The following is a 23,258-nucleotide window of genomic DNA, read 5'->3' as shown; positions in this document are numbered from 1 at the left end:
GAAATTCATAGCAGTGAATATGCATATTAGGAAAACACAATGAGCCCAATTAGACAACCTGATGCTGCACCACAAACTTCTAGAAAAAGAAGAGCAGGACAACCCCAAAGCTCATACAAGGGAGGAAATTATAAAGATCAGAAGAGAAATCAATGCAATGGACACTAAGAGAATGATACAAAAAATCAATGAAGCCAAGAGTTGGTTCTTCGAAAGAATCAACAAAATTGACAAACCTTTAGTCAACCTTGTCAGAAAAAGGAAAGAAAAGGCCCAAATCCATGCAATTAGGAATGAAAAGGGTGAAATTACAACAGACCCAGCAGAAATCCAGAGGATCATCAATACCTACTTCCAGAACCCATATGCCAATAAGATGGACAACACAGAAGAAATGGACAGATTCCTAGGTACATATGAATTACCAAAGTTGAACGAAGAAGACCTAAAAATTCTGAACAACCCAATATCAACCAATGAAATTGAAAATGTAATTAAAAACTTATCAACTAAGAAAAGCCTGGGCCCTGTTGGCTTCACTGCTGAATTCTACAAGACATTTAGAAAGGAACTGCTGCCACTACTGTTTAAACTCTTCAATGAAATTGAAAGGGAAGCAATACTCCCAAATTCATTCCTGGAAGCAAGCATCACCTTGATCCCCAAAGCAGAGAAAGACCCAACCGAAAAAGAGAACTATAGGCCAATCTCATTAATGAACATAGGTGCAAAAATCCTTAATAAGATAATGGCAAACAGAATGCAGAAGATCATCAAGAAGATCATACACCCTGATCAAGTGGGATTCATCCCAGGGATGCAGAGATGTGTCAATATACAAAAATCAATCAATGTAATACACTATATCAATAGAACCAAGGACAAAAACCATATGATTAACTCCATGGACACAGAAAAACCATTTGACAAAATCCAACATGCATTTTTGATAAAAACCCTACAAAAAATTGGAATAGATGGTCTCTACCTCAAACTGATAGAAGCCATCTATGAAAAACCAACAGCCAATATCACACTAAATGGTCAAAAACTGAAATCCTTCACAATAAAATCAGGAACAAGACAAGGATGTCCACTATCACCACTCTTGTTCAATATAGTTCTGGACACATTAGCCACGGCAATTAGACAAGAGAAAGAAATAAAAGGAATAAAGATAGGAAATGAAGAAGTCAAATTGTCATTATTTGCAGATGACATGATACTCTATATAGAAGACCCCAAGAACTCCACCAAAAGTCTCCTAGACTTAATAACCAAATTCAGTCAAGTAGCTGGTTACAAGGTCAACACACAAAAATCAAGAGCTTTCCTCTACACCAATGACAGACTCACTGAGAGAGAAATAGGGCAAATAATTCCTTTCACAATAGCATCCAAAAAACTGAAATACCTAGGAATCAACCTAACGAAAGAAATCAAAGAACTCTTCTCTGAAAACTATGGCACTCTGAAAAGAGAGATTGAAGATGATATCAGAAAATGGACAGACATGCCCTGCTCCTGGGTAGGAAGGATTAATATAGTGAAAATAGCCATACTTCCAAAACTGCTATATAGATTTAATGCAATTCCAATTGAGATCCCAGCAGCATACTTCATGGACCTTGAGAAAACAATCCAAAAATTCATTTGGAACAAGAAGAGACCCAGAATAGCAAAAGCAATTCTAGGTAACAGAGAAATGGCAGGGGGTATCACATTCCCCAGCCTGCAACTCTACTACAAAGCTACTGTGATAAAAACACCATGGTACTGGCAAGGAAACAGACCTGAGGACCAGTGGAACAGATTAGAAGATGCAGAAACAGCACCAGACACACTCAGCCATTTCATCTTCAATAAAGGAGCCAAACACCCTCACTGGAGGAAAGATAGCCTCTTTAATAAATGGTGCTGGAAAAATTGGGCTTCAACTTGCCAAAGAGTAAAACTAGACCTATATCTCTCACCATGCACGAAACTAAAATCAAAATGGGTTAAAGATCTAAATATTAAAATAGAAACTCTGAACCAGTTGGAACAGAGGTTAGGTAGAACCCTTGAAGACATCAGTGTAGGAAAAGATTTTATGAACAAAACCTCAGTTGCCCGTGAACTAGCACAATCAATCAACAAATGGGATCTCTTCTTATTAAAAGGCTTCAGCACAGCAAGAGAAACCACCAGCTGTGTGAAGAGACAACTCACAGTGTGGGAAAATATCTTCACCTGCTCTTCCTCAAACAAAGGTCTACTATCTCGAATCTATAAAGAACTTAAAAAGATCAGACCTCCCAAATTTAAAGACCCAAAGCAAAAATAGGCATCTGAAATGAACAGACATTTCTCAGACAAAGAAGTGGAAATAGCAAATAAATACATGAAAAAATGTTCAACATCACTGGTCATTCGAGAGATGCAAATGAAAACAACACTGAGATTCCAGTTCACAGCCCAAATGCCCATCAGCTGGAGACTGGATAAAGAAAATGTGTGTTTTTTTTTTATAAAATGGAGTACTACTCAGCCATAAAAAATGATTAATTAGAGACATTTATAGCTAATTGGATGCACATTGAGGCCATACTCTTACTTGAAATAAATAGGACATACATGTATAAATACTGAATAGTTTCTCTGGTGTGAGAAACTGAAAGTGTAAATATGGACTAAATGTATAATTGGTAATGTGAAATAGGAAGAAAAGGGGCAAAGGGGAAGGCAGTGTGAGGGCTACGGGAAAGGATAGAAGGGAATGGAGTTAATATGAGAAAATAGAAAAATAGGAACAAAATCTTTGTAAATAGGAATGGAGGGGTTGAAGGGAGGGCTGGCCAAGGATGAAAAATAAGAACCAAGAGAGACTATGTAAAGGTGCAAATTTCCAATGATGAATGTCATTATATTGTATACCTAAAATGTACCAATGATTAGAATGAATAATCGATAATGCAAAATAGGAAGAAAAGGTCCAAATGGGTACGGTTAGTGGGAGGGGCAGGGGAAAGGAAAGGGAAAGGAAAAATGATGAAAAATAGAAAAAATGGAAATAAAATCTTTGTAAATAGGGAAGGGTGGAGGGGGTGAAAGGAGGGCTAGGAATGGGGAAAAAATAAGAACCAAGATGCATTATGTAAAGGTACAATTCCCAATGAGAAATGTAACTGTGTTGTATACCTACAATGTACCAATAAACGAATTTAATTTAAAAAATATAATGGCACTATAACATACTGAAATCTATAGGACACATTGAAAGCAGTCCTAAGAGGGAAGTATATAGCAATGAATTCTTCCATCATTAAAACAGAGCGAGCTGAAATAAATAACCTCATCTTGCTCCTTAATAGCCTAGGAAAACAAGAACAATCTAAACCTTAATGTAATACAAGAAAAATCCTATAAACATCAGAGAAGAAATTAATGAAATAAAGACTAAAAAAGCAATACAAAAAAATCAATGACAGCCGCCAGGAGCACCCGGAGCTATGGGAGGCAGCGCGCAGCCCCAAGCCGGCAGGGTTCCCAGCTGCCATAGATAACGATGAAGAGATAGTGGAGGCTGTGGAAGGGCACCTGGACGATGACGTATTACCCCACGGGTTCTGCACGGTCACCTCCTCCTCCACAGACGGATTTGAGGCCAGCTTCATTCACGGAGAGAGGAACGGACGTGGGAAGTTCTTCGACAGCAGCACCCTGGAGGGCTACTACGTGGACGATGCCCTGCAGGGCCAGGGCATCTACACCTACGAGGACAGCAGAGTCCTCCAGGTCATCTACATAGATGGGGAGCTGAATGGACTGGCACGGGAGTACGACTAGGATGGGAGGCTGATCTTCAAGGGGCAGCACAAGGATAACATCCGTTATGGAGTGTGCTGGATCTATTACCCAGATGGAGGCAGCCTTGTAGGAGAAGTCAATGAAGAGGGCGAGATGACGGGAGCGAAGATAGCCTACGTGTACCCTGATGGGAAAACTGCACTCTATGGGAAATTCATTGACGGAGAGATGACCAAAGGCAAACTGGCCACCCTGATGGCCATCGAGGAAGGAACGCCTCAGTTTGAGATGGTACCCGAAAGTCCCGTGTACCACTTTGATAAGTTGACTTCATCTTGCATCTCTACCAGCCCCCTTCTTCCAGACCCTTATGACATTGAGAGAGTGTATGTTTCCAAGTCTCTCATTCCCAGTGCCAGTGAAGGACTGTTTTCCAAGGTGGCCATGGAACCTAACACTGTTGTGTCTTTTTACAATGGAGTACGAATTACACACCAGGAGGTCGACAACAGGGATTGGGCCCTGAATGGAAACACCCTGTCCCTGGACAAGGACACAGTCATTGATGTACCTGAGCCCTACAACAGCATGTCCAAGTACTGTGACTCTTTGGGACACAAGGCTAATCACTGCCTCACTCCAAACTGCATCTATGACATGTTTGTACACCTCTGTTTTGGGCCCATAAAAAGCATCTGCACCCTGTGAGCTGTGGAGGCTGACAAGAAGCTCACCATTGCCTACGGCTATGATCACAGCCCCCCAGGGAAGAATGCGCCCGAAGCCCCTGAGTGGTACCTGCTGGAGCTGAAGGCCTTTCAGGCCACCCAGCAAAAGTGAAAGGCCTGGGTGGGGCTCTACACAGCTGGAATGGAAACTTGGATCTATGCACTCCATTCACCCACCACCGACAGGGCAACCAAGGACTGCTCCCTCTGTGAAGTCACTTCCTCTCACCTGACTGCGTTACTCCTACTGGATGTACAATTAGCTAGCCTTGTAATCACGGCCTGCTGGGAGGCGTTGTTGAGCCCTGGGCACAGACAGCGTGATATTCTCTGGTGGTTTGCATCTAAATCTGTACCGCATTCAGAGATGCCAAATGACAGACTGAAAAAGGGAAAAGGGCTTTTCCGTCATTTTTCATTGGTGGTTTTTCCGTGATGTTTTGCCTATGGCCAATGCAAACTGGGCTATCAGACTTGCATATGGACCATCTTGAGGTAGAGAACTACTACATCTTTACTCTCTAAGTATAGTATAATTTGCCTTTTAACCTTTGATCTGTATCTTGCAATAGAATGACTTTGCTTTTTCCTCAGTGAACAGAAATCCTCTTTCGAGTCATTTCGTTGGTCCTATTCCCTACCTTAGGTATCTTGTATGAGAGAAAACCTCCCCATGGATTCTCCATCTGTGGCACTGTGAGGCCTCTCTGGTTCTTTCTATCTCATTATTTCTTTATTGTGTCCTAAGATAAAGTACTGGCTCCTAGGGCTGGCAAATAAATAAATAAATAAATAAATAAATAAATAAATAAATAAATAAAATAAACGAAATGAAAAGTTGGTTCTTTGAAAGAATAAACAAAATAGACAAACTCTTAGCTAATCTTACAAAAGTAAGGAAAGAAAAGGCCCAAATCCATGCAAATAGAAATTAAAAAGCCAAAATCACAATGAATTTTGCCAAAATCCAGAAGATCATTGGTAACTACTTTGAGAACCTGCACTAGAATAGAAAATTCAGAAGAAATTGACAGATTCCTAGATACATATGAACTACCAAAGCACTATCAGTCAATGAAACCAAAGAAATAATTTTAAAAACTTCTGGGAGAAAAGCCCAGATTCTGACTTATTCACTGCCAAATTCTATAACAACTTTAAGGAAGATCTAATACCAATACTTCTCAAACCCTTCAATGAAATTGAAAGGGAAGCAGTACTCCCAAAGTCATTCCTGAAAGCAAGCATTACTCTGATTTCAAAACCAGAAAAAGACCAAAAATAAGAACTTCAGGGCAATCTCTTTAATGAACACAGATGTAAAAGTCCTCAATAAGTTACTGTCAAGCAGAATGCAGCTAATCATCAAAAACATCATACATTATGGCCAAGGAATTAACCTAACCAAGGAAGTAAAAGATCTATAAAATGAAAACTATAGTTCTCTGAAAAAGGAGCTTGAAAAGAACATCAGAAAATGGAAAGATATCCCCTGTTCCTGTATAGGAGCAACCAGTATAGTCAAAATGGCCATACTTCCAAAACTGTTATACAGACTTAATGAATTGCCAATCAATATACCAACTGCATTCCTTACAGAACTAGAGAAAACAACCCCAAAATTCATACAGACCCAGAAGAGACCTAGAATAGCTAAAGAAATTCTGGGCCATGGGGGCAAGGCAGGGGCATCACAATCCCAGACTTCAAATTATATTACAAAGCTCCACTGATAAAAACAGCATGGTACTGGCAAAAACAAAACAAAACAGACTTGTGGATCAATGGAATAGAATAGAGGATGCAGAAACAACTTCAGGAATGCACAGCTACTTTATATTTGACAAAGAGGCTAAATACTTTTACTAGAGCAAAGATAGCCTCTTTAACAAATGGTGTTGGCAAAACTGACCAAAGATTCAATTAGACCCATATCTCTCACCATGCACTAAACTAAAAATAAAAATGGATCAAAGATCTAAATATTAAAATAGAAAAAATCTGCTGAAAAAAATAGGTAAAATTTTTAAAGTCATAGTAACAGGCAAATACTTTCTGAATAGAAACCCAGTTGTGGAGGCTGCAGGAAAAAGGAACCCTTCTTCATTGTTGGTAGGTGTGTAAACGTGTACAACTATGAAAATCAGTGTGGAGATTCCTCAGAAAACCAAAAGATAGAAATTCTATTTAACCCAGCTATACTCCTTCTTGTTATCTTCCCAGAAGAGTTGAAGACATCATATCACAGTGATTTATGCATACCCACATTTATAGCAGCACGATTCACAATAGCTAAATCTTGGAAGTAGTCTTTATGTCCATCAACATGAATGGATAAAGCTAATGTGGTGTTTACATACAATGGAGTATTACTCTGCCAAAGGAAGTATAAATCCAAATAATTTGTAGCAAAATGAATGTCCCTTAAAACCACAATGTTAATTGAAGTAACTCAGACACACAGGTTTGACTATTATTGCATGCTTTCTCTTCTATGAGAAGCCCAATATATAAGTGCAAAATAAAAGACAGACAATAGGAAAAGGAAGAGAGAAAAAAATGTTGTAATTCAGCATAGACAATGCATCTAAAAGTGTTCCTTGATTTAGTATATTTGTCTGATGTGGGGTTTTTTTATGTTTTTTTGGCCAATTAGTCTGGCTGTTAGTCTGTACTTATGATAATTAACTTGATAAGAATTTACAAGATTAATAAATGATTTTGATGCTGGAAAAAAAATTTTTTTTCAGAGCCAGGGATCAAAACCAGGACCTTGCACTTACCAGGCAGGAACGGTACCACTGAGTTAAATCGCCGGCCCTAGAAAATTTTTAAAAGGGGAGTAGGGAGGAGAAGGAAGAAAAAGAATTGAAATATGTTATGTACATGTATCGATTCCTGACAATGAGTATAATCATTACGTACTGCAAATATGTACTAATAAAAATAAAATTCTACAAAAATAAATATAAATAAAAAATAACAGGGAAGAAGTAAATAATCTGTGTATAAAAAAAGGCAAGGAGTGAAATAGAGGAAGTTCTATAAAAGGAGGTTGGAGAAAGTGACAAGAGAATGTCTTCTATGCTGTGATAAGGGGATTGGACTTCCTAGAAGGTAATGAAAAATTACAAAAGCAATTTCATGTGATTGACCATCCGGATTTTATCACTTTTCTACATCAGTGGTTTTCAGGGATGGAAACTGAGGCCAGAAGTGTAGATGGAATTTTTCTTAATTCCAGATTAGAACAACCTTTTAAGTGAAGGGTGAGGTGCACTCAAATAATTTATTTATATATTTATTTTTTATGGTGGCACTGGGGATGAATCCAGGGCCTCACACATGCTAGGCAAGTGTTCTACCAATGACCTACATCCCCAGGATTTTAGTTTTTCAAATTCCCAATGATGAATGTGATCATAAGGTATACCTAAAATGTACCAATAAACTCAATAAATATTTTTTTAAATTGCCCAGTTTGACCTCAAACTTGCAATCCTCCTACCTCAGCCTCCTGAGTAACTGGGATTACAGGTGTGTATGTATAATAATAAAACTCCACTAGATGTCTTCTAGCTCTAGCATTCTGTTCTCTCTTTTCCTACTCTTGTGTATTTTAAAGCTCTCTACCTATCATTATAAGCTTTCACTTCATGAATTATCTGTATTTGGTAGTTTGTGTATATGTGTGTGTGTGTTGAGCAGATTATACCAAAACAGAAAAAAAACCAGCTGAAAAAGAATGGAAGATAGTCCAGAATGAAATGGTGTTAATAAAAATATTTACACTTAAAAACTTCATTTTTTCTTAAAAAGTGAGACAAATCAGGCACACTAACTTAAACATTATATTGTTTCTCTTATTTGAGAAACTCAAAATATAAATAATGCAAAGAGTAAAATAAAAGACAATAAGAAATAGGGAAATGAATCTTTAGAAAATGGGAAGTGGACCAAGAGATGGAGTGAGGGAAAGGGAGGAAGGGAAAGGAATGTCAAAAGAAATAAGATGTGTCATGTACATGTACTAACTCTCCACAATGAATATATTCATGATATATTTGTGCTGCAAACATGTACCAATAAAATTTTAAAAGGAATGGAAATGACTTTTCTATTCTTCATCATTATATTATGAGGACAAGTTAATGTTTACAGGCATTTTGAGGCTTTTCTATGAAGAAATGTGCTTCTTTTGCTATTATTATGCTAATGGACAAATATTGCAGATGAGAATTCTGGGGCAATGAAGAATGATTATTCATCCCCAGATGAACTGTCTGTAATTGAAGACATATTGCCAGGTTATTCACACTTATCTTATTTAATCGGGTTTTTTTTCTTGGAGAGCTCTTTTGGTAGGTGATACATATTTGGATTTATGACTGTTGTTTCTGAGAAGAGCTAATATTCCTACACTTTGGTTATTTCTTGCATTTTTTCTGGCATTTTTGAATGTTATTTTAAAAAGTTTAAGTGTAGAGGTTCAGACATAACTGTACATCCAAATTCTATATTTCAAGGCTGATTCAACATGAAATGGGTTCTTTCACTGCTCAGACATGCTTACTTCCTAGCAGGCTGGCTACCAAGTTAACTCCATAACTTCCTGGGCTATTTTATAAGACTTTTCAGTTTGTGTTATGCAAATTCCAACTCCTAAGGCAGATTCTTACATTGTTCAGATACCTTTCTTCTCCCATGTGGTTAATATGTAGACTTTGGAGCAAGATTGCTTAGATTTCAGTCCTTTACCATCTATTTACTAGATATTGACATTAGGTGAGTCTTAAAGCTTATCTTTGGCTCAGTTTCCTCCTCTGAAAAATGAGATTATCTACTTGTGGGATTGTGATAAGAATTAAATATATAACTTCATTATGTAAAGCATTTGTACAGCACTTGTCCTGTAGTCAATATTATCATCTGCCTCTGAAACTCTCTGTTTAAAACTTTCTTGCCTAGGTTTTACATGGCTGACTTTATCACCAGGCAGGTACCCACTCAAATATCATCTCTCAGGGAGAACTTCCCTGACCACTAAATCTAAAGTAGGTCCACTTCTGCCATGCTCTGTCACATCACCCTCTGATTTCTTTCATTTTTTGTATCTACTGCCTGTAATCATCTGGTTTCTTTATTATATAATGTCTGATTATTCTCACAAGACCATAAGCACCATGGGACCAGAGACATTATCTGCCTTGTTCACCACTGTATCCATATAACATGTGGAAGTGTTCAATTAATATGGGTTAGAAGAATAAACAAATACAAATGATTCTATTTTCTGAACCAAAGAACCTTTATATCCTTCTAAGTATAGAACAGTTGGCAAATATCCTTTGAATCCTAAAGTATTACAATTTTTTGGACATTTTCTGGTAGTTTAGGTGGGAATAGGCAGAAAAAGTCGTCAGAACTGGTTTGGAAAATCAAAGCATATAATCTCCAATGCTGGTGTCTGATGGTGGTCATTGCAAAATGAGTACCTGATAATGTTGTTCACTCCCTACTCTGCTTTCAGGAGTCTTACTGGGTGAATTTTGACATCTTAAGGGATAGAACTTGATCATTTTTTATTTTGGTGTTCCTAAGAGCACTTAACACAGTGATTTATACACAGTGGGTGCTTAGTAAGTGTCCACCCTATAAATGAACTTTGTCTATTTCTTCATACCACAACTTTCTTTTTCAAGGAAGCATAGAAAGAAAAGAGACCACCTGCATAGGAATGTTAAGAGTTATGGCTTCTATTTGTGGGTTTGAAAAGTAGATACACTAAAAACAGCCAACCTCTTAATAAGAGATTGTCTAACCCAGGCCCTAGAGACTTCTGAAAGAAACCATTGTTTGGTGATTTCAAGGTGAGCTTTCTCTCAGACTTTCAAGTTGCCATAGTGATGGCATGTTTTTCTTCTTAAATGATATTTACTTGTAATCTCAGAAGTCTGTTCAGTAAATTAGCACAAGTGATTTTGGGAGTGGAAGGGGTTGGCCATGGCAGCTTTGAGCCTTGTTACTTTATAAAGGCCTGGAAAGCTAAATGAAGTGAGGAAGGGAATTTCAAGATTATTCCAAAAAATGCTATTTTTTGAACTCTTTTCTTTTCCCCTCCTGTGAATGAGGAGGCATAATACAAGGAAAAGGTTTCAGGTGAAAGAGTTCAAAATTCAGAGTCATAATGTATCTGTAATGGTTGTTGCTATGGAAAATAGCACCTGTGTGGAAAAATGTGTGTTCAGATGTTTAAAAGTCAGGGATGTATAAAAAACCATTTACAGAAATAGACTGAGACATGGAAATGTTTCATGATGATGCTTAGTTTTAGTTTAAGCTTATCTGAGCATGTGTTTCTTGAGGGAAGAGAGCACATCTTACCATTCCTTTTGTATTCTGTGTAGTACCTTAATCTCTCATGTTCAAGGCCTCTCTCTTTTTCCTGCTCCCTTGCATTAATCTTTCTAGAACACTTCTCTGATAACATCACTTTCTCTCCCAACACTTAATGAAACATCCTGCAAATTGAGTAAAATCAAACCCTTAAACTTACATTAAAACCTTTCAAAATCAATGTTTCTAGTTCACTTTCCCACTACTTTCATAATATACTTCAATCTCACCTATCCTGGATTACTTATCTTGTATTTCCTGTATGTACCCTGTGATTTTTTTTTTTAGTTAGCTCTTTCTACCACTTCCTCCTCCACTGTGTTTGCTTATACTGTTCGTTTCCCCTGGAATGCCTCTCCTTTACTCTATAATCTCTAGTTAATGAAATTGTTCCTGTCCTTTAAAACTTATTTAACTGCTACCTCAGTGGGAAGTAATCTTTTAGTGCTGTGAATTCTTTTAGCCCTTTCTTGTAATCTTCTTTTCACCCTCCTGAGGCTTAACACGGAGCGCCCATACAGGTATTCAGATATTTCAAAAAAGTCATAAATTAACTATTGGTTGGTTCACATATATGAATAGGTCACAGAGGCAGGGATGATAGCCTTGCAAGGCTGGGCAAAAGGAAGTCCATATACTGAAGCTATTTTCTCATTGTCTTCCATGATACAAAGATGAATTTGGAGATTGTTTGGGAGGAGGTAATTAGGCGAAGAGAAGGAGGCTTACTTGGTTCAACTTAGAAGAAATTTTTGAAGACAGTTGGCTAATTACTGCTCAGAGGACTAGAACTCAGGCTTCAGAGGACAGAACACTGGGAACTTGAAACAATGAAGATGCCCTGGACTTTATTTTTTCCCACCGATACCCTGTCAGAAAACTTTTTCACTATCACCTCTCCAGCCTGTGGCCTATTACTCTCATCCCAAGGAACGTATATGGTAGGATTCCACTGGTGAAGGATTAACCAAGGAAAGAAAAGCAATATATGTTCCTTTAATTAAGACATTCTAGCACTGGAGTGTAATGCAGTGGTAGAATACTTGCCTAGCACATACAAGTTCCATCCTCAGCACTGCAAAGACAAAATAAACAAACAACAAAACCCCCTGAAAGGAGCCCTAAAGTTTTAGCAAGTCTCATACAATGATAGATAAGAATTGCCTGCTACCTTGATTAAGAGCTACGTGGTGTTTATAGTCATACCACACGAAACTCACCCAATCTTGCTTGATCTTGAGAGCTAAGCAGGGTTCAGTTTGGTTAGTAGTTAGGAGAGGCTGCATGACATAGCTTAATGCTGAAGACAAGACAATAAACATATAATCCTTTTAGGGACTTTTTCATAATGGCCCAAAACACTCACTGTAAGTTCAGTTTCCATGCTTTATCTTAAAAATTCAGACCTATTTTCTAGTCTCCTGCTACTCTTCTCCAAAATGTACAGTGGACCCTTGACTTATGAACCTGATTTGTTCCCGAGGGCTGGTTGTAACTCAAGTTTATCAACTGAAAGCTTAGGCTCCTCGACAAATCCTTCAAAGTCTCTCTCCTGTATACAGGCAGATCTCAGTGTCCTTAGAGAGACATTGGCCCAGGATTTCTCCATTAATCCCACACAGGGAAAGATGTTGTAATGCTCCTTCCAGAACTCTTTAAGGGTTAAATCTGTATCTGAGACCATCTGGAAGCACACGTGGCTGGCATTCAGGTCATAACTCAAGACTTTGGTTGTAAATTAAAACTAAAATTCCAGTTGTAACCCAAGTTTTTTATATGTCAGTCCAGTCATAACTCAAGGGTCCACTGGAATTGCATTTGTTAGAGTATCTAGAGTAGTGTTTTATGGTAAAGTTGATGATTCAAAGATGGGTACAGGTTTATGCTGTGGCTTTCAAGAACTACCTGGGATACCACTACATATCCCAGTAGTATTCTCTGACTTGACCTTAGGGAGGTAATGATTAAATAAGATAATACTTAGAGAGTATGTAGCCCTATGCCAGAAACACAGTAAATGCTCCATATGTGGGAGTCATTTGTGGTTAATTCTTCTTCATCAATTAAATGAGATTAATATCTTCCTCAAAGGTTTGTCACAAGGATTCTGTGAAGCACGTAGGCAAAGCACGTTAACTTCTTGCTTCCTGGCAAAGTAAATGCACATTTTGAGAGCACATTGCTGTTCACACAGTATAGAGGAAAATGTTAGGCTGTATTCAAATTAAACACAGTTTTAGGCTTTACATCTTTTGCATCAAGTGTGTCCCTTTCTCCCTTTCTGTCTGCAGATGAAGGAAATGAAATGGAGGCAGTACCTAGGTAAGTAGCACTTACACACACACACACACACACACACACAACTCACAATATCCTCACAAATTCTCCTTCGAAAGCCTGGGCTTTTTGAACTCCAAAAGCAAGAGCTGCAAATAGTAACATTCTGACCAAGATTCCTGTGTCCCAAAGATTTTGTCACAAAGATGGGGAAGAAGGATTTTTGTATTAAGATAGCAATTACCCAGGCAATTTGCAAAGTGTATTTTACCTGCCAGTATGCTTTCAGGCAGAAATGATCCCTGGTCACAAGCCTTATGCTGTGAATATATGGATAGTTTGCTGCACTATCTTGCCTCTGCGTGTGTGTGTGTGTATGAGTGTGTGTGTGTGTGTGCATGAATGTTTAAGTGTATCTAATTTATGTTTCTTGATGCCTAAAGAGGTACAGCTTCAATGCTTTGTCTTCGCACATAACATCACTATTTGTCATCCTTTAGAAATAACTTGTTGTGCTTGATTTTCTCCCTTCTTTGTGCCCTTTTGCATGCAAGGCTTCCTGTTGAATTTTGAAATATCTGACTTTAAAATTAAGGTACAGTTTTAATTAGAGTATTACTATCTGTGATCTATCACAGAGCCATTCAGCCAATGTGCCTTTGCAATGGATCACAACACCATGGTTTTATGTGCTCAAGATATGGCTGGGAAATTCTTACCAGCTACCCTTTCAATGTACATACAGTCACACACACAGATTCACACACAGAGTCATCTACTTTTTAAAATGCTAATTATTTTTATGTTTAAAACCCAAATTTTAAAAATTAAAAATTAAAATATCCCCACTGCTAAAATTATTCATTTTAAAATCATAAAATGCAGATAAATATAAAGGAGAAAATAAGATCATCCCATCCCAGAAAGAACCACTGTCAACTTTATAACAATGACAATTATATCTTTCTAGAACACAGATTTATTTAATTTCATCTTAATAAAGAAAAGGAAACTGTCAGTAGGCCACAATTCTTCAGAGGATGACAGTATTGTGACTTGAAATGAAGCAAATCCAGGGTGCTAGCATGCACACCTGAGAGCTGACTGGAACCCCTGGGGCTGATCTTGGCTGCCACAGAATTCGTTGTGGAGAGAACAGAGAATTAGATACTAGAAGCCATTTCAGAGGGATTGACAGTCCTTACCCAGGCGCAATAGTGTAAGCAAAACTTTGCCTGCTTATTGCTGGCTAAAACCTTAAGTACTAGTTCATGAGATGGAAACAATTGGATTCCAACAGTCCACAAGGCATACTCAACAGCCTTCACTGCCCTTAACCAGAAATGGTGTCAGTGCTAAGTACTAAGGTCCTGTGAACATCATTTATTTTTCAGAAAACATTCTTTTAAAAAACTCAATTATAGGTACTTTTTGGGAGAATAGGACATGTGGTAGAAAGACATGAAGATCAATGTTAAGCAAGATTTAGTTGTTACTTATGGAGAGACAAATGACAAATATTTTCTGAAGTACTTTAAATATTTACTTATATATGGTTGCCACCCATAACCATGCCAAATATATATATATATATATATATATATATATATATATGGGTATGGATTTCTCTAGAAGTCTGAATTGAATTTGCTTTTTTTTCTTTTTATCTATCCCTACAACTCTGGTTCTCAAGTGGTAGCATGCCTCAAAAGCATTTGTAAGGCATGGGAGTGAGAATGCTGCTCTGTTTCCAACTTAGGTCTAGGGTAGGGGCCTGAGAATTTACATTTCTCACAAATTCCTAAGTGGAGATGATGATGTTGGTTTGGGGACCAGATTCTGGGCATCCAAAGATGTTGAGGAAAAAGATGAAACTGAATTTTCCAAAAAGTATTCTTGATTTAGGTTAATTTTTAAAGATTTATTGGATTTAGTTCCACCAACCCACTACTTTCCCTTTAAAAGATTTTATTTTTAAATCTATGATGCTTTTCTGTTGTTGTTGTTTTGTTTTGAGATAGTCTCACTGTGTAGCTGGGTTGGGCTCAACTACCAAGTCCTAGGATTACAGGTATACAACACCATGCCTGGCTCTATGATGGTATTTTTGTTCCAGAATTGCTTTTGATCTATCTTCCTGCCATTTAATCAGCAAAATTTCTCCTATGGTAGTTTTTCTGAAAAAATTAAGTCTCCCAATACCTTTATGGTCTGGTCTTTTTTTTAGAGGATTATTGGCTGTGCCAATTTTTAGCTGTAGATTCTTGAGCAAGTTATCTAACAACTCTGAACTCCAGCATCTAAATCTGTAAGAAGGACAAAAAACGAAACAAACAGAAAAATGCCTGGCTCTCCCAGGGAGTATGAGCAGTAAACAAAATAAGGATTGTATAAAATGCCTAGTATAAGAGACCATAAATATTAAGCCCCATCCCCATTTTATTGTTATTCATGTTGCAAGGGATGCAGTCTATAATAGGACATAGTATCTATTTAATCGAGCCTAGACAATGTCTCATAGATATAGTCCCAAATCAAATTTTCCCTGCAGTTCTAAGGCTTCTGTGTGTGTGTGTCAGAGACAAGTGGGAACAGGTTTAATAATTATAGCAAACATTCACTGATGCCTGTTCCTATGATTACCAAAAGTGATCTCATCTAATGCTAACTACAGCTATATAATGAAGGTATTTTTATTATTACTTTATGGATGAGGTAATAGAGGCTCGGAGAAGTTAGGTAACTGGGCTGAGGTCACACAGATGTTAATAAATGACAGGCCAGAATTTAAACCAAGGGCTATATTTTCTTCAAATTCTGAGTTCCTGTCAACATTGCCTCTGCAGCTCAAAATCATAAGCTGTTCCTGTCTGGAGGTGACCTTATAAGATTAATCCTCCCATAGTAGAGGTGAAAGAACTGAGGCTCAGGAGAGGGAGTGAGATACCCTAGCCTAACTCACTAATAGAGCCAAGTACTAAACTTATTTGGGTTTTAATCTCTGCTGTTTCTATAGCAATGTAATTTTGCTTTGGTGTAAATAAAAGTTTTCACTCCCTTATTCAGGCATCAGAAAAACAATGGCTCTGCGGAATAGGAGGGGGAAGTTAGATAGTCCAGGTGTCAATGGGAGAAGAGGAAAGCCTTATTATGTTGCCAATTTTGATGGTATAAATATTCCCAACCTAGGATGATTTTGAGCTCTCCAAGTGATGGCACTAGAGCTGAGCTAGGAAGAGATGCACACAATTCATTGCCTCCAGTTGGTGTGAGCTGACTCTAGCATACCACTCCCATTTTTGTAGAGAATAACAAACTAAACACTGAGTATTGTTCCATGGTAAGATTCTGATAGTCAAGAAAAAAAAATGAGTGTTTTGTGTATGCCAAGATTCTGAATTTCAGCAGAATTGGTATTCTGGCCAATTCTTCTTTTAGAGTTTAGGACTGGCTCTATTAGTGAAACTGAGCCCCTGCCAAGGGTCTCTTATGGCTTATTTATAGAGCCATTTTCCCAAAAGGATACATGAATATATTTTGTTATACTCTAACTTTAGAAATGCTAATCCCTTGTTTCAAATGCTATCTTTGAGACTGAAGATAAATTAAAACACTCGTGAGAAGTTGTTTTTGTGTTGGTTTTGTATTTTTTAATTTTCAACAACAAAATTCTTCTAAAACTTACAAAATGACCCAAGGAACAATTATTTATTTTAGGAAATTTATCAAATACAAGCAAACAAAAGAAAATAAGTTTTAAAAACACCTGTTTGTAAGATCCAGAGGTAAACATGGCTAACATACTATATAGTATACCGCTAATATTTTTCTCATATGCAGATACAATTTTTTTTAAAATAGTTGTCTGTAAAGGAAATCCATTTATAAAATGAAAAGCTATCATAGATTATTATCCTGTCTGTACAGATTCTGCCACACTATTTATATTCACGGAAATGGTATGTTACATCTATATTAATTTTGATGTTCTACACACATTTGAGGATAATCTACTAATGGGGATTGTTATCTCTGAGTACAGATGTGGGACTAAAAAGACCTGGGTGGCAGTCTCAAGCCCTTTCCACTCTGTAGACCACTGTACACACAAAGAATGTTTTTGAGTTACAGCTATTCCAATGTTCTGGTTGATTGGGACTCTGCCTCTGAGACGTGAGATCATCCTGAAGTTCAGAAAACAACCCCCTCCTGCACTCCTTATTGCTGTAACCAGCCTGGCTTGCCTGCTGCTTGTTTCCTGCTGCCTGTGGCTCTGCCCCATTATTTGAAGTGGGGTTTCAGAGCAGCTTTAATGGGTTTTCTTCTGCCCTTCCTGCTTGGGGTTGCCTCACTGCAGCTCACCGTATAAGGTCTAATCTGATGTCCTGAGGCCATTTATCCTTTTCACATGTCCAGCTCAGCGGGACACTGGTGGAAATGGAATTTGTTCATTCCCTTGACTCAGTCTTGATTTTAGTGAAACAATACCCTAGAAAAATTTACCAGTCATAATTCTAGGTGGCTGACTCTGGGAAATTAATGTTGCCTTTTGAAGTAGACACTCATTAACGTGGGTAATAGTGGACAATAAGATTTATTCAAAAGTAAGGTAAAGTAACTGACCACTCACGGAATCTTTGCTTTTGGCTGTTAGTCTCAGATGTGGATTTTCTTGACAGTCTCTTCTGACAATTTTCCCAAGTATAGTTCCTTGCTTGAAAGCCAAAGCTGAAAGACAGATAACCACAAAATGTTTTTGAGAAATGCAACTCTCAGGGGTTGCTTACAGTTGTGGTAAACTGCACATATATATGAGATATTTGGTGGATTGGTGCTGATGTTTTGTTAAAGTCCTTATTTTGGGTTAAGGGTAGACTAGTAGGCTCCCTTCAGAGAGAAGGACCAAAAGCCTCTTTTTTGTCCTCAGTAAAAAGTAATGCTTATGAAATGTTGAGTATTTTCACAGTGCCTGGCATACAGTAAATGCAATGATCATTAAATGTTGGCTATTTTCTTTATGGGGAAGGCAGTTTACACATGGCCTCCTATTCTAAGGTGGTGATCTCTAGGCAACAGAGCCAGCTGACCTTCCAGTTAAATGTTGGTGCCAAAGAGAGTCCCCATTTTTTCATATTGGTGTTGCTTTGAATCCTTATGAATTAAAACATTTAGACCTATGATCCTCAACCTTTACTGCACAGTGTAATTACATGGGGGGGGGCTTTAAAATATGCATGCCTGAGCCTCACCTCCAGAGCTTCTGATTTCATTCATCTGGAGTGGGTGGGCCCTTAGCAATGGGAGTTTTCAAATCTACCCCAAGTGACCCTAATGTGCAGAGTTGAGAACCGCTTGATTTGAGACAGATGCTGCACATCTGTGACAAAGATGATGAAACTTAATAGCATACTATTGAAGGAGGTAGAGTGATCATGGATTCCTTCCAAATCTCTTTGACCCATGGCAATAATCACTAATCCACCAAATTTGCATTGGCCCCAACTGTGTTTACCAAATGTCAACTCAACCATACTGTACCACTTTCCATTTAATGTGTTCAACTTGCATAACGTGAGGGGGGTGCAAACCTCATACTTGACCTTGTAATCAGTTGAGTAAATGTACAGGGTAGTCTAAGAGTTAATCTCATTAATGCTTATCTCCTAAACTTGGGCTATTAGCTATTGCTCCTCTTTTATTAATGTAAGCTTCAACATGTATCTGCCTTGTCTACAGTTCCAAATGGTGCAATAACTCATGCCCTGTTGTCACATCCAGAAGATGACTACATGTGTTTTATTTGGATAAACTATAATATACAGACTTTCAACTGTTTTGGTAATTTTGGTTCATTTGTGTATAAGTGGTAAAACCCCTTATTCACTGTTACATGTTAAAAATCATCTGAAAAAAGATTTGTTTGGTTAATGGAGTCTTGTAGGATGGAGGAGATGTGGGAAGGAATGTAGTATTTGAGATTGTAGTAAGTATAAATTAAAAACAAGTAGAGCAACTTTTGTTTGCTTAGAAGGCTCAAAGCAAGGTAACAACTCTACACTGAGAGAACAGCAGTTAGGAACAGGTCTCCACCCTACATTTGTATAATGTTTTCTAGCTTACTTTAGACATTTAATGCAGTCTAGAGCCTACATTAGTAATAGGTACATACCCTCACCATCTAGGGTAGGCATTTTTCTAGGTAACAGACCAGGTGCGCAGTTGATTTCTATGTAAAATGGAAATATATATCATATTTACTTAAATACTTGCATTTATGCTGGATTCTTTCCTGTAAAGGTCTCACTGCTCTTGAGGGAGGAAAATGGCTGCTTTTATATTGGGACATGATTTAAAAAGCACCTGTCTGAACTCCCAAAAGCCTAGTTGCAAATAAACTTGCCAGTTTGAAACCAAGGGGTCTTGAGTTAAACACAAATGATGGTTGATCATACAATATTGTATTAATTTAAAGCACTCTTTTCAAAATCATTCACTGGAAATGAAATATTGGCAATATGGCTTTTAATGTGTGACTTAAATTCCTCAAGAAAAGTTAAAAGTGTTTTTTTGAAACATCAAAAAAATGCCTTCTGGAAGGGCTTTAAGTCCTGAGCCTCAGCAAAATTCAAGTTTTATCTTAAGCACAAATCATTTATGTTTAAAAGTCTTCCTGAAAACTCTGAGATTCTGCCAAGTAAGATGGGGAAAGCGGGAGAGGACAGTTGGGGTTTTTTTTGTTTATAAAGCTGTTCCTTCTTGTTTATTCTTGGAGGCCAGGAGAGAGGTCCTGGGTTGCTTTGTTCTTTAGCTGGGATCACTACCTTATCATGTGAAAGGTTTTTGAAAGCTTTAGTCTGCTTCCTTGAAGCAAAAGGCAAATGCAACTTCTGCCTTTCAGTACATTCTCAGTGGAATTGTATTTTGGGTGTTTGCAGGGGCTAATTTTAGGCATGGCATCCTATCCTGGAACTTTTAATGCAGGTCTGAGGCTGCGACAAGCATTGCTTTACAATGGAGTTGATTTTTTTCTTAGGGTTTGATAAAATAGATACAGTACTTACTACAATCAGCCAAATGGATCCTTACAAATAGAACATTCATTAAAAAGAAAACAACAAAAGGAAAGAATTTGTATTTTATCCTTGTGTTTGATAATGGACAGCTAAGATTGTCTAAGAGATTTCACTATTGTTGCTCTTCTATGCCACTTGATTGGGCCACCTTGGGTTAATAGCTACATGTGTTTAAGTGGCAGCCAATTTAACTCCCTCCAGTCCTCCCTCCCCTTTCTCTCCCCTCTGAGTGTTTCGGCTTTTTGTTTTACAGCCAAAACTAACTGGCAAATTGTGTTCATTTTCATCCTAATTTGGAGTAGAAGTGTAAAAACTAAAATTTTACTGCAATCTTTGTGGTCCCTCAGTCACTCTGAACATTTATTGACTGCGTAATGTATACAGTATACGATTTTGCATTTCAAACAAATTTCAAACTTAAGATCCCTTCCGATCTTCAAATCCCGTTCATCTCTAATCCCAAACCTGAATTTCTCTACGGCTAGGCATATTTATTCTTATTTGGTAATTTTTTGTTGTTATATTTCTTCTTGAAAGAGGGACTGTTTTGTAAGCAGTAACTTTTCATTCTGTAATTGGCATTACATCCAACCAAAAACGGACCTTGAGAATCTCAATTTTCAGCTGCTTTAGATTGCTAACTATGCAGCCTAGATCTTGCCATAGTGTTTTTCCTCTGATTTAGATGGCACAAAGGAAAAAAGCTATGTTTTAGTGATGTATAAAGCAGATGTTTTGTTAAATTGAATCAAGCCTACCTTCTAACTTATGGCTACAATGTGAAATCCTAGATTTTTCATATGTATAAAGTAGGTACACGGTAAATTCTGGTGAATTAAATTAATCGTGTGAGATTGCACTAGAATAAGGTAGGAATGAGAGAATGATCTTGACTTGAGTACATCTTTGTAAATAAACTTATGTACTTGTGATGTATGAATTGGACAATGAAAATTGTGCTAGAAACTTGATTACTCCCAGACTATTCATATTCTCACATTTTAACACAACCTAAATCAAAATATCTAATAACTTTTTAAATTTTCAACATGTAACTCTAAATAAAAAGGATTTATTTATTTATTTGCAGTACTGGGGATTGAACCAATGACCTCTGACAAGCTAGGCAAGTGCTCTTCCACTAAGCTACATCCTCAGCCCTTATTTTTTATTTCGAGACAAGGTATCTAAATTTCCCAGGCTGACCTCAAATTTGTGATCCTCCTGTCTCTGCCTCTCAAACAGCAGGGATTTCAGGTGTGTGCCACCGTATCTGGCCAAAGTCTTTAACTTTTATTTAACCTCAATAGTATCACAACGCCAAAATGTTAACCACCATGTGTTTATTTTAAAAGATAAATGTTGTTGTCTTGACGATGTAGCTCAGTGATAAGAGAAGTTCCCAAACATGCACAAGGCCCTGAATTCAATCCCCAGTATCTAAAATAAGTGTGTAAAAGTTAGATGTTCCTATTATTCAAAGATCCCAACTCGTACCTCTGGAATACTTCTTGCCTGTGCTCTAGTCCACCTTTATTTTACCTATTCCTCTCAGCTCTTTATCTCAGAAGAGTGAGCCTTATGTGATTTTAGATAGAGTATAACCAGTCCTTCTGAATCACTCTCTGTGGGGTCATGTGCTTGGATATTTTTAAATTGGACTTCTCGGGGATAGATATTATGAACCTTTTCTATGTATGGATATTGGACCAAGCCCATGAGTGCCTCTGTCCTTTGACTCTCACAGTAGTCATGCCAAATAGATTTTATCAACAAATACCTGATAGTTGAGTTTTCTAAGTCATTTTTGGACACTGGATATGAGTGCATCTAAGTGACCTGGACAAAGCAGGAAGAAAAATAAATAAAGCCAGTAATCTTTATTGTTCATCTCTGGGAACAATACTAGAATATTTGTATGCATTTTATTTAATTCTCACCCCTAGGAGTTATCCTATGCCTCAGTTTACAGATAAAGAATTAAGATTTAAGAGATGTTAGTTATTTTGCCTATTTTTTCAGACTCTCAAAATCTGAAGAAAATTTATTTTGTTCTCTATTTATACTTTAGGTTTCTCCTATGAGAGAAACCATGCAATATTTAAACTTGTATGTCTGAATTATTTTACTTAAAAAATAGATTATAGTATTATACTTAATTGTGAGAGATTATAGAGAATCACCACCACTCTGAGCCAAATTTGAGTCTTTTATTATCAGCCAGTGTTCAAGAGTGGCTCGCACCCGGAAAACTCTTGACAAAGGAAAAGAAGCTTGTGGTGTTCTTTTACACTTAAAATTACTCTTCTAATTGGCGAGGGCTCAGGGAGAGGGGGCATGCAAGTGAAATTTCACAGGAGCAGGACTTTGCTAAATTAGTGGGGGTCAGGGGAAGTTTCATGCTGTTCATTTGAAACAAAATATCACACAGGTGCAGAGTATCCTGTTTACATATAGGTGCAGACTGCTCTACCAAATGGGAAGTTGTAAAGATAACATATAGTTCCAGATTGCTCTATCAAACAGGGTGTAGTGGTCTGTCATGCATTAACTGAGGGGACTCCCAAGGGGGAAGGAGGAGGTGACCACCGGAATCACTTGACTTTACACAAATGGAGTCAGGTTGGCTATCACAATGGGAAGTAGGGAGATCTTTTTCAAATGAGAAGGGGAAAAAGAGATAAGAGAGAGAAGGAAGGAGGGGAAATTGGACTTTAAAAGAAAAGATTTGAAAAATGGAAATGGAGATTTTGCAAATGGGAAGGGGAAGAAGAGTTGGAGGGATCAGGGAGGAATGGGAGGGAAGGGAAGGGAACAAAAAGTAAGAATTAGGCTGTGTTATATACTTGTACAAACCCATAAAGATAAATATAATCATTATGTACAGCAAACATATACTAATAATTTTTTTTTCAATTTGAAGATACTAAAGTAATGATATTGTGGGGAGTTAGTTGTATAGAATAAGAACTAAATGTTCTGAGCCTTTTGACAC

The 23,258-nt window shown here is 37.5% G+C and overlaps 1 protein-coding gene and 1 pseudogene across 4 annotated transcripts in view; both read left to right on the top strand.

Moving 5' to 3' along the window:
* Positions 1–23,258, top strand: part of Col4a6 (collagen type IV alpha 6 chain) — a 416,524-nt gene that overhangs the window by 108,167 nt on the left and 285,099 nt on the right. The gene's annotated exons all lie outside the window — the stretch shown is intronic.
* LOC101709690 (histone-lysine N-methyltransferase SETD7 pseudogene) lies at positions 1,624–5,231 on the top strand (annotated as a pseudogene).

Source organism: Heterocephalus glaber, unplaced genomic scaffold (genome assembly GCF_053883595.1).
Source record: "Heterocephalus glaber isolate CG9 unplaced genomic scaffold, H.glaber_assembly_v1.0 deba00001613, whole genome shotgun sequence".
In the NCBI taxonomy this organism is placed as follows: Eukaryota; Metazoa; Chordata; class Mammalia; order Rodentia; family Bathyergidae; genus Heterocephalus; species Heterocephalus glaber.
Note: the sequence above shows the minus strand (reverse complement) of the source record. Positions and strands in the feature narration are given on the sequence as shown.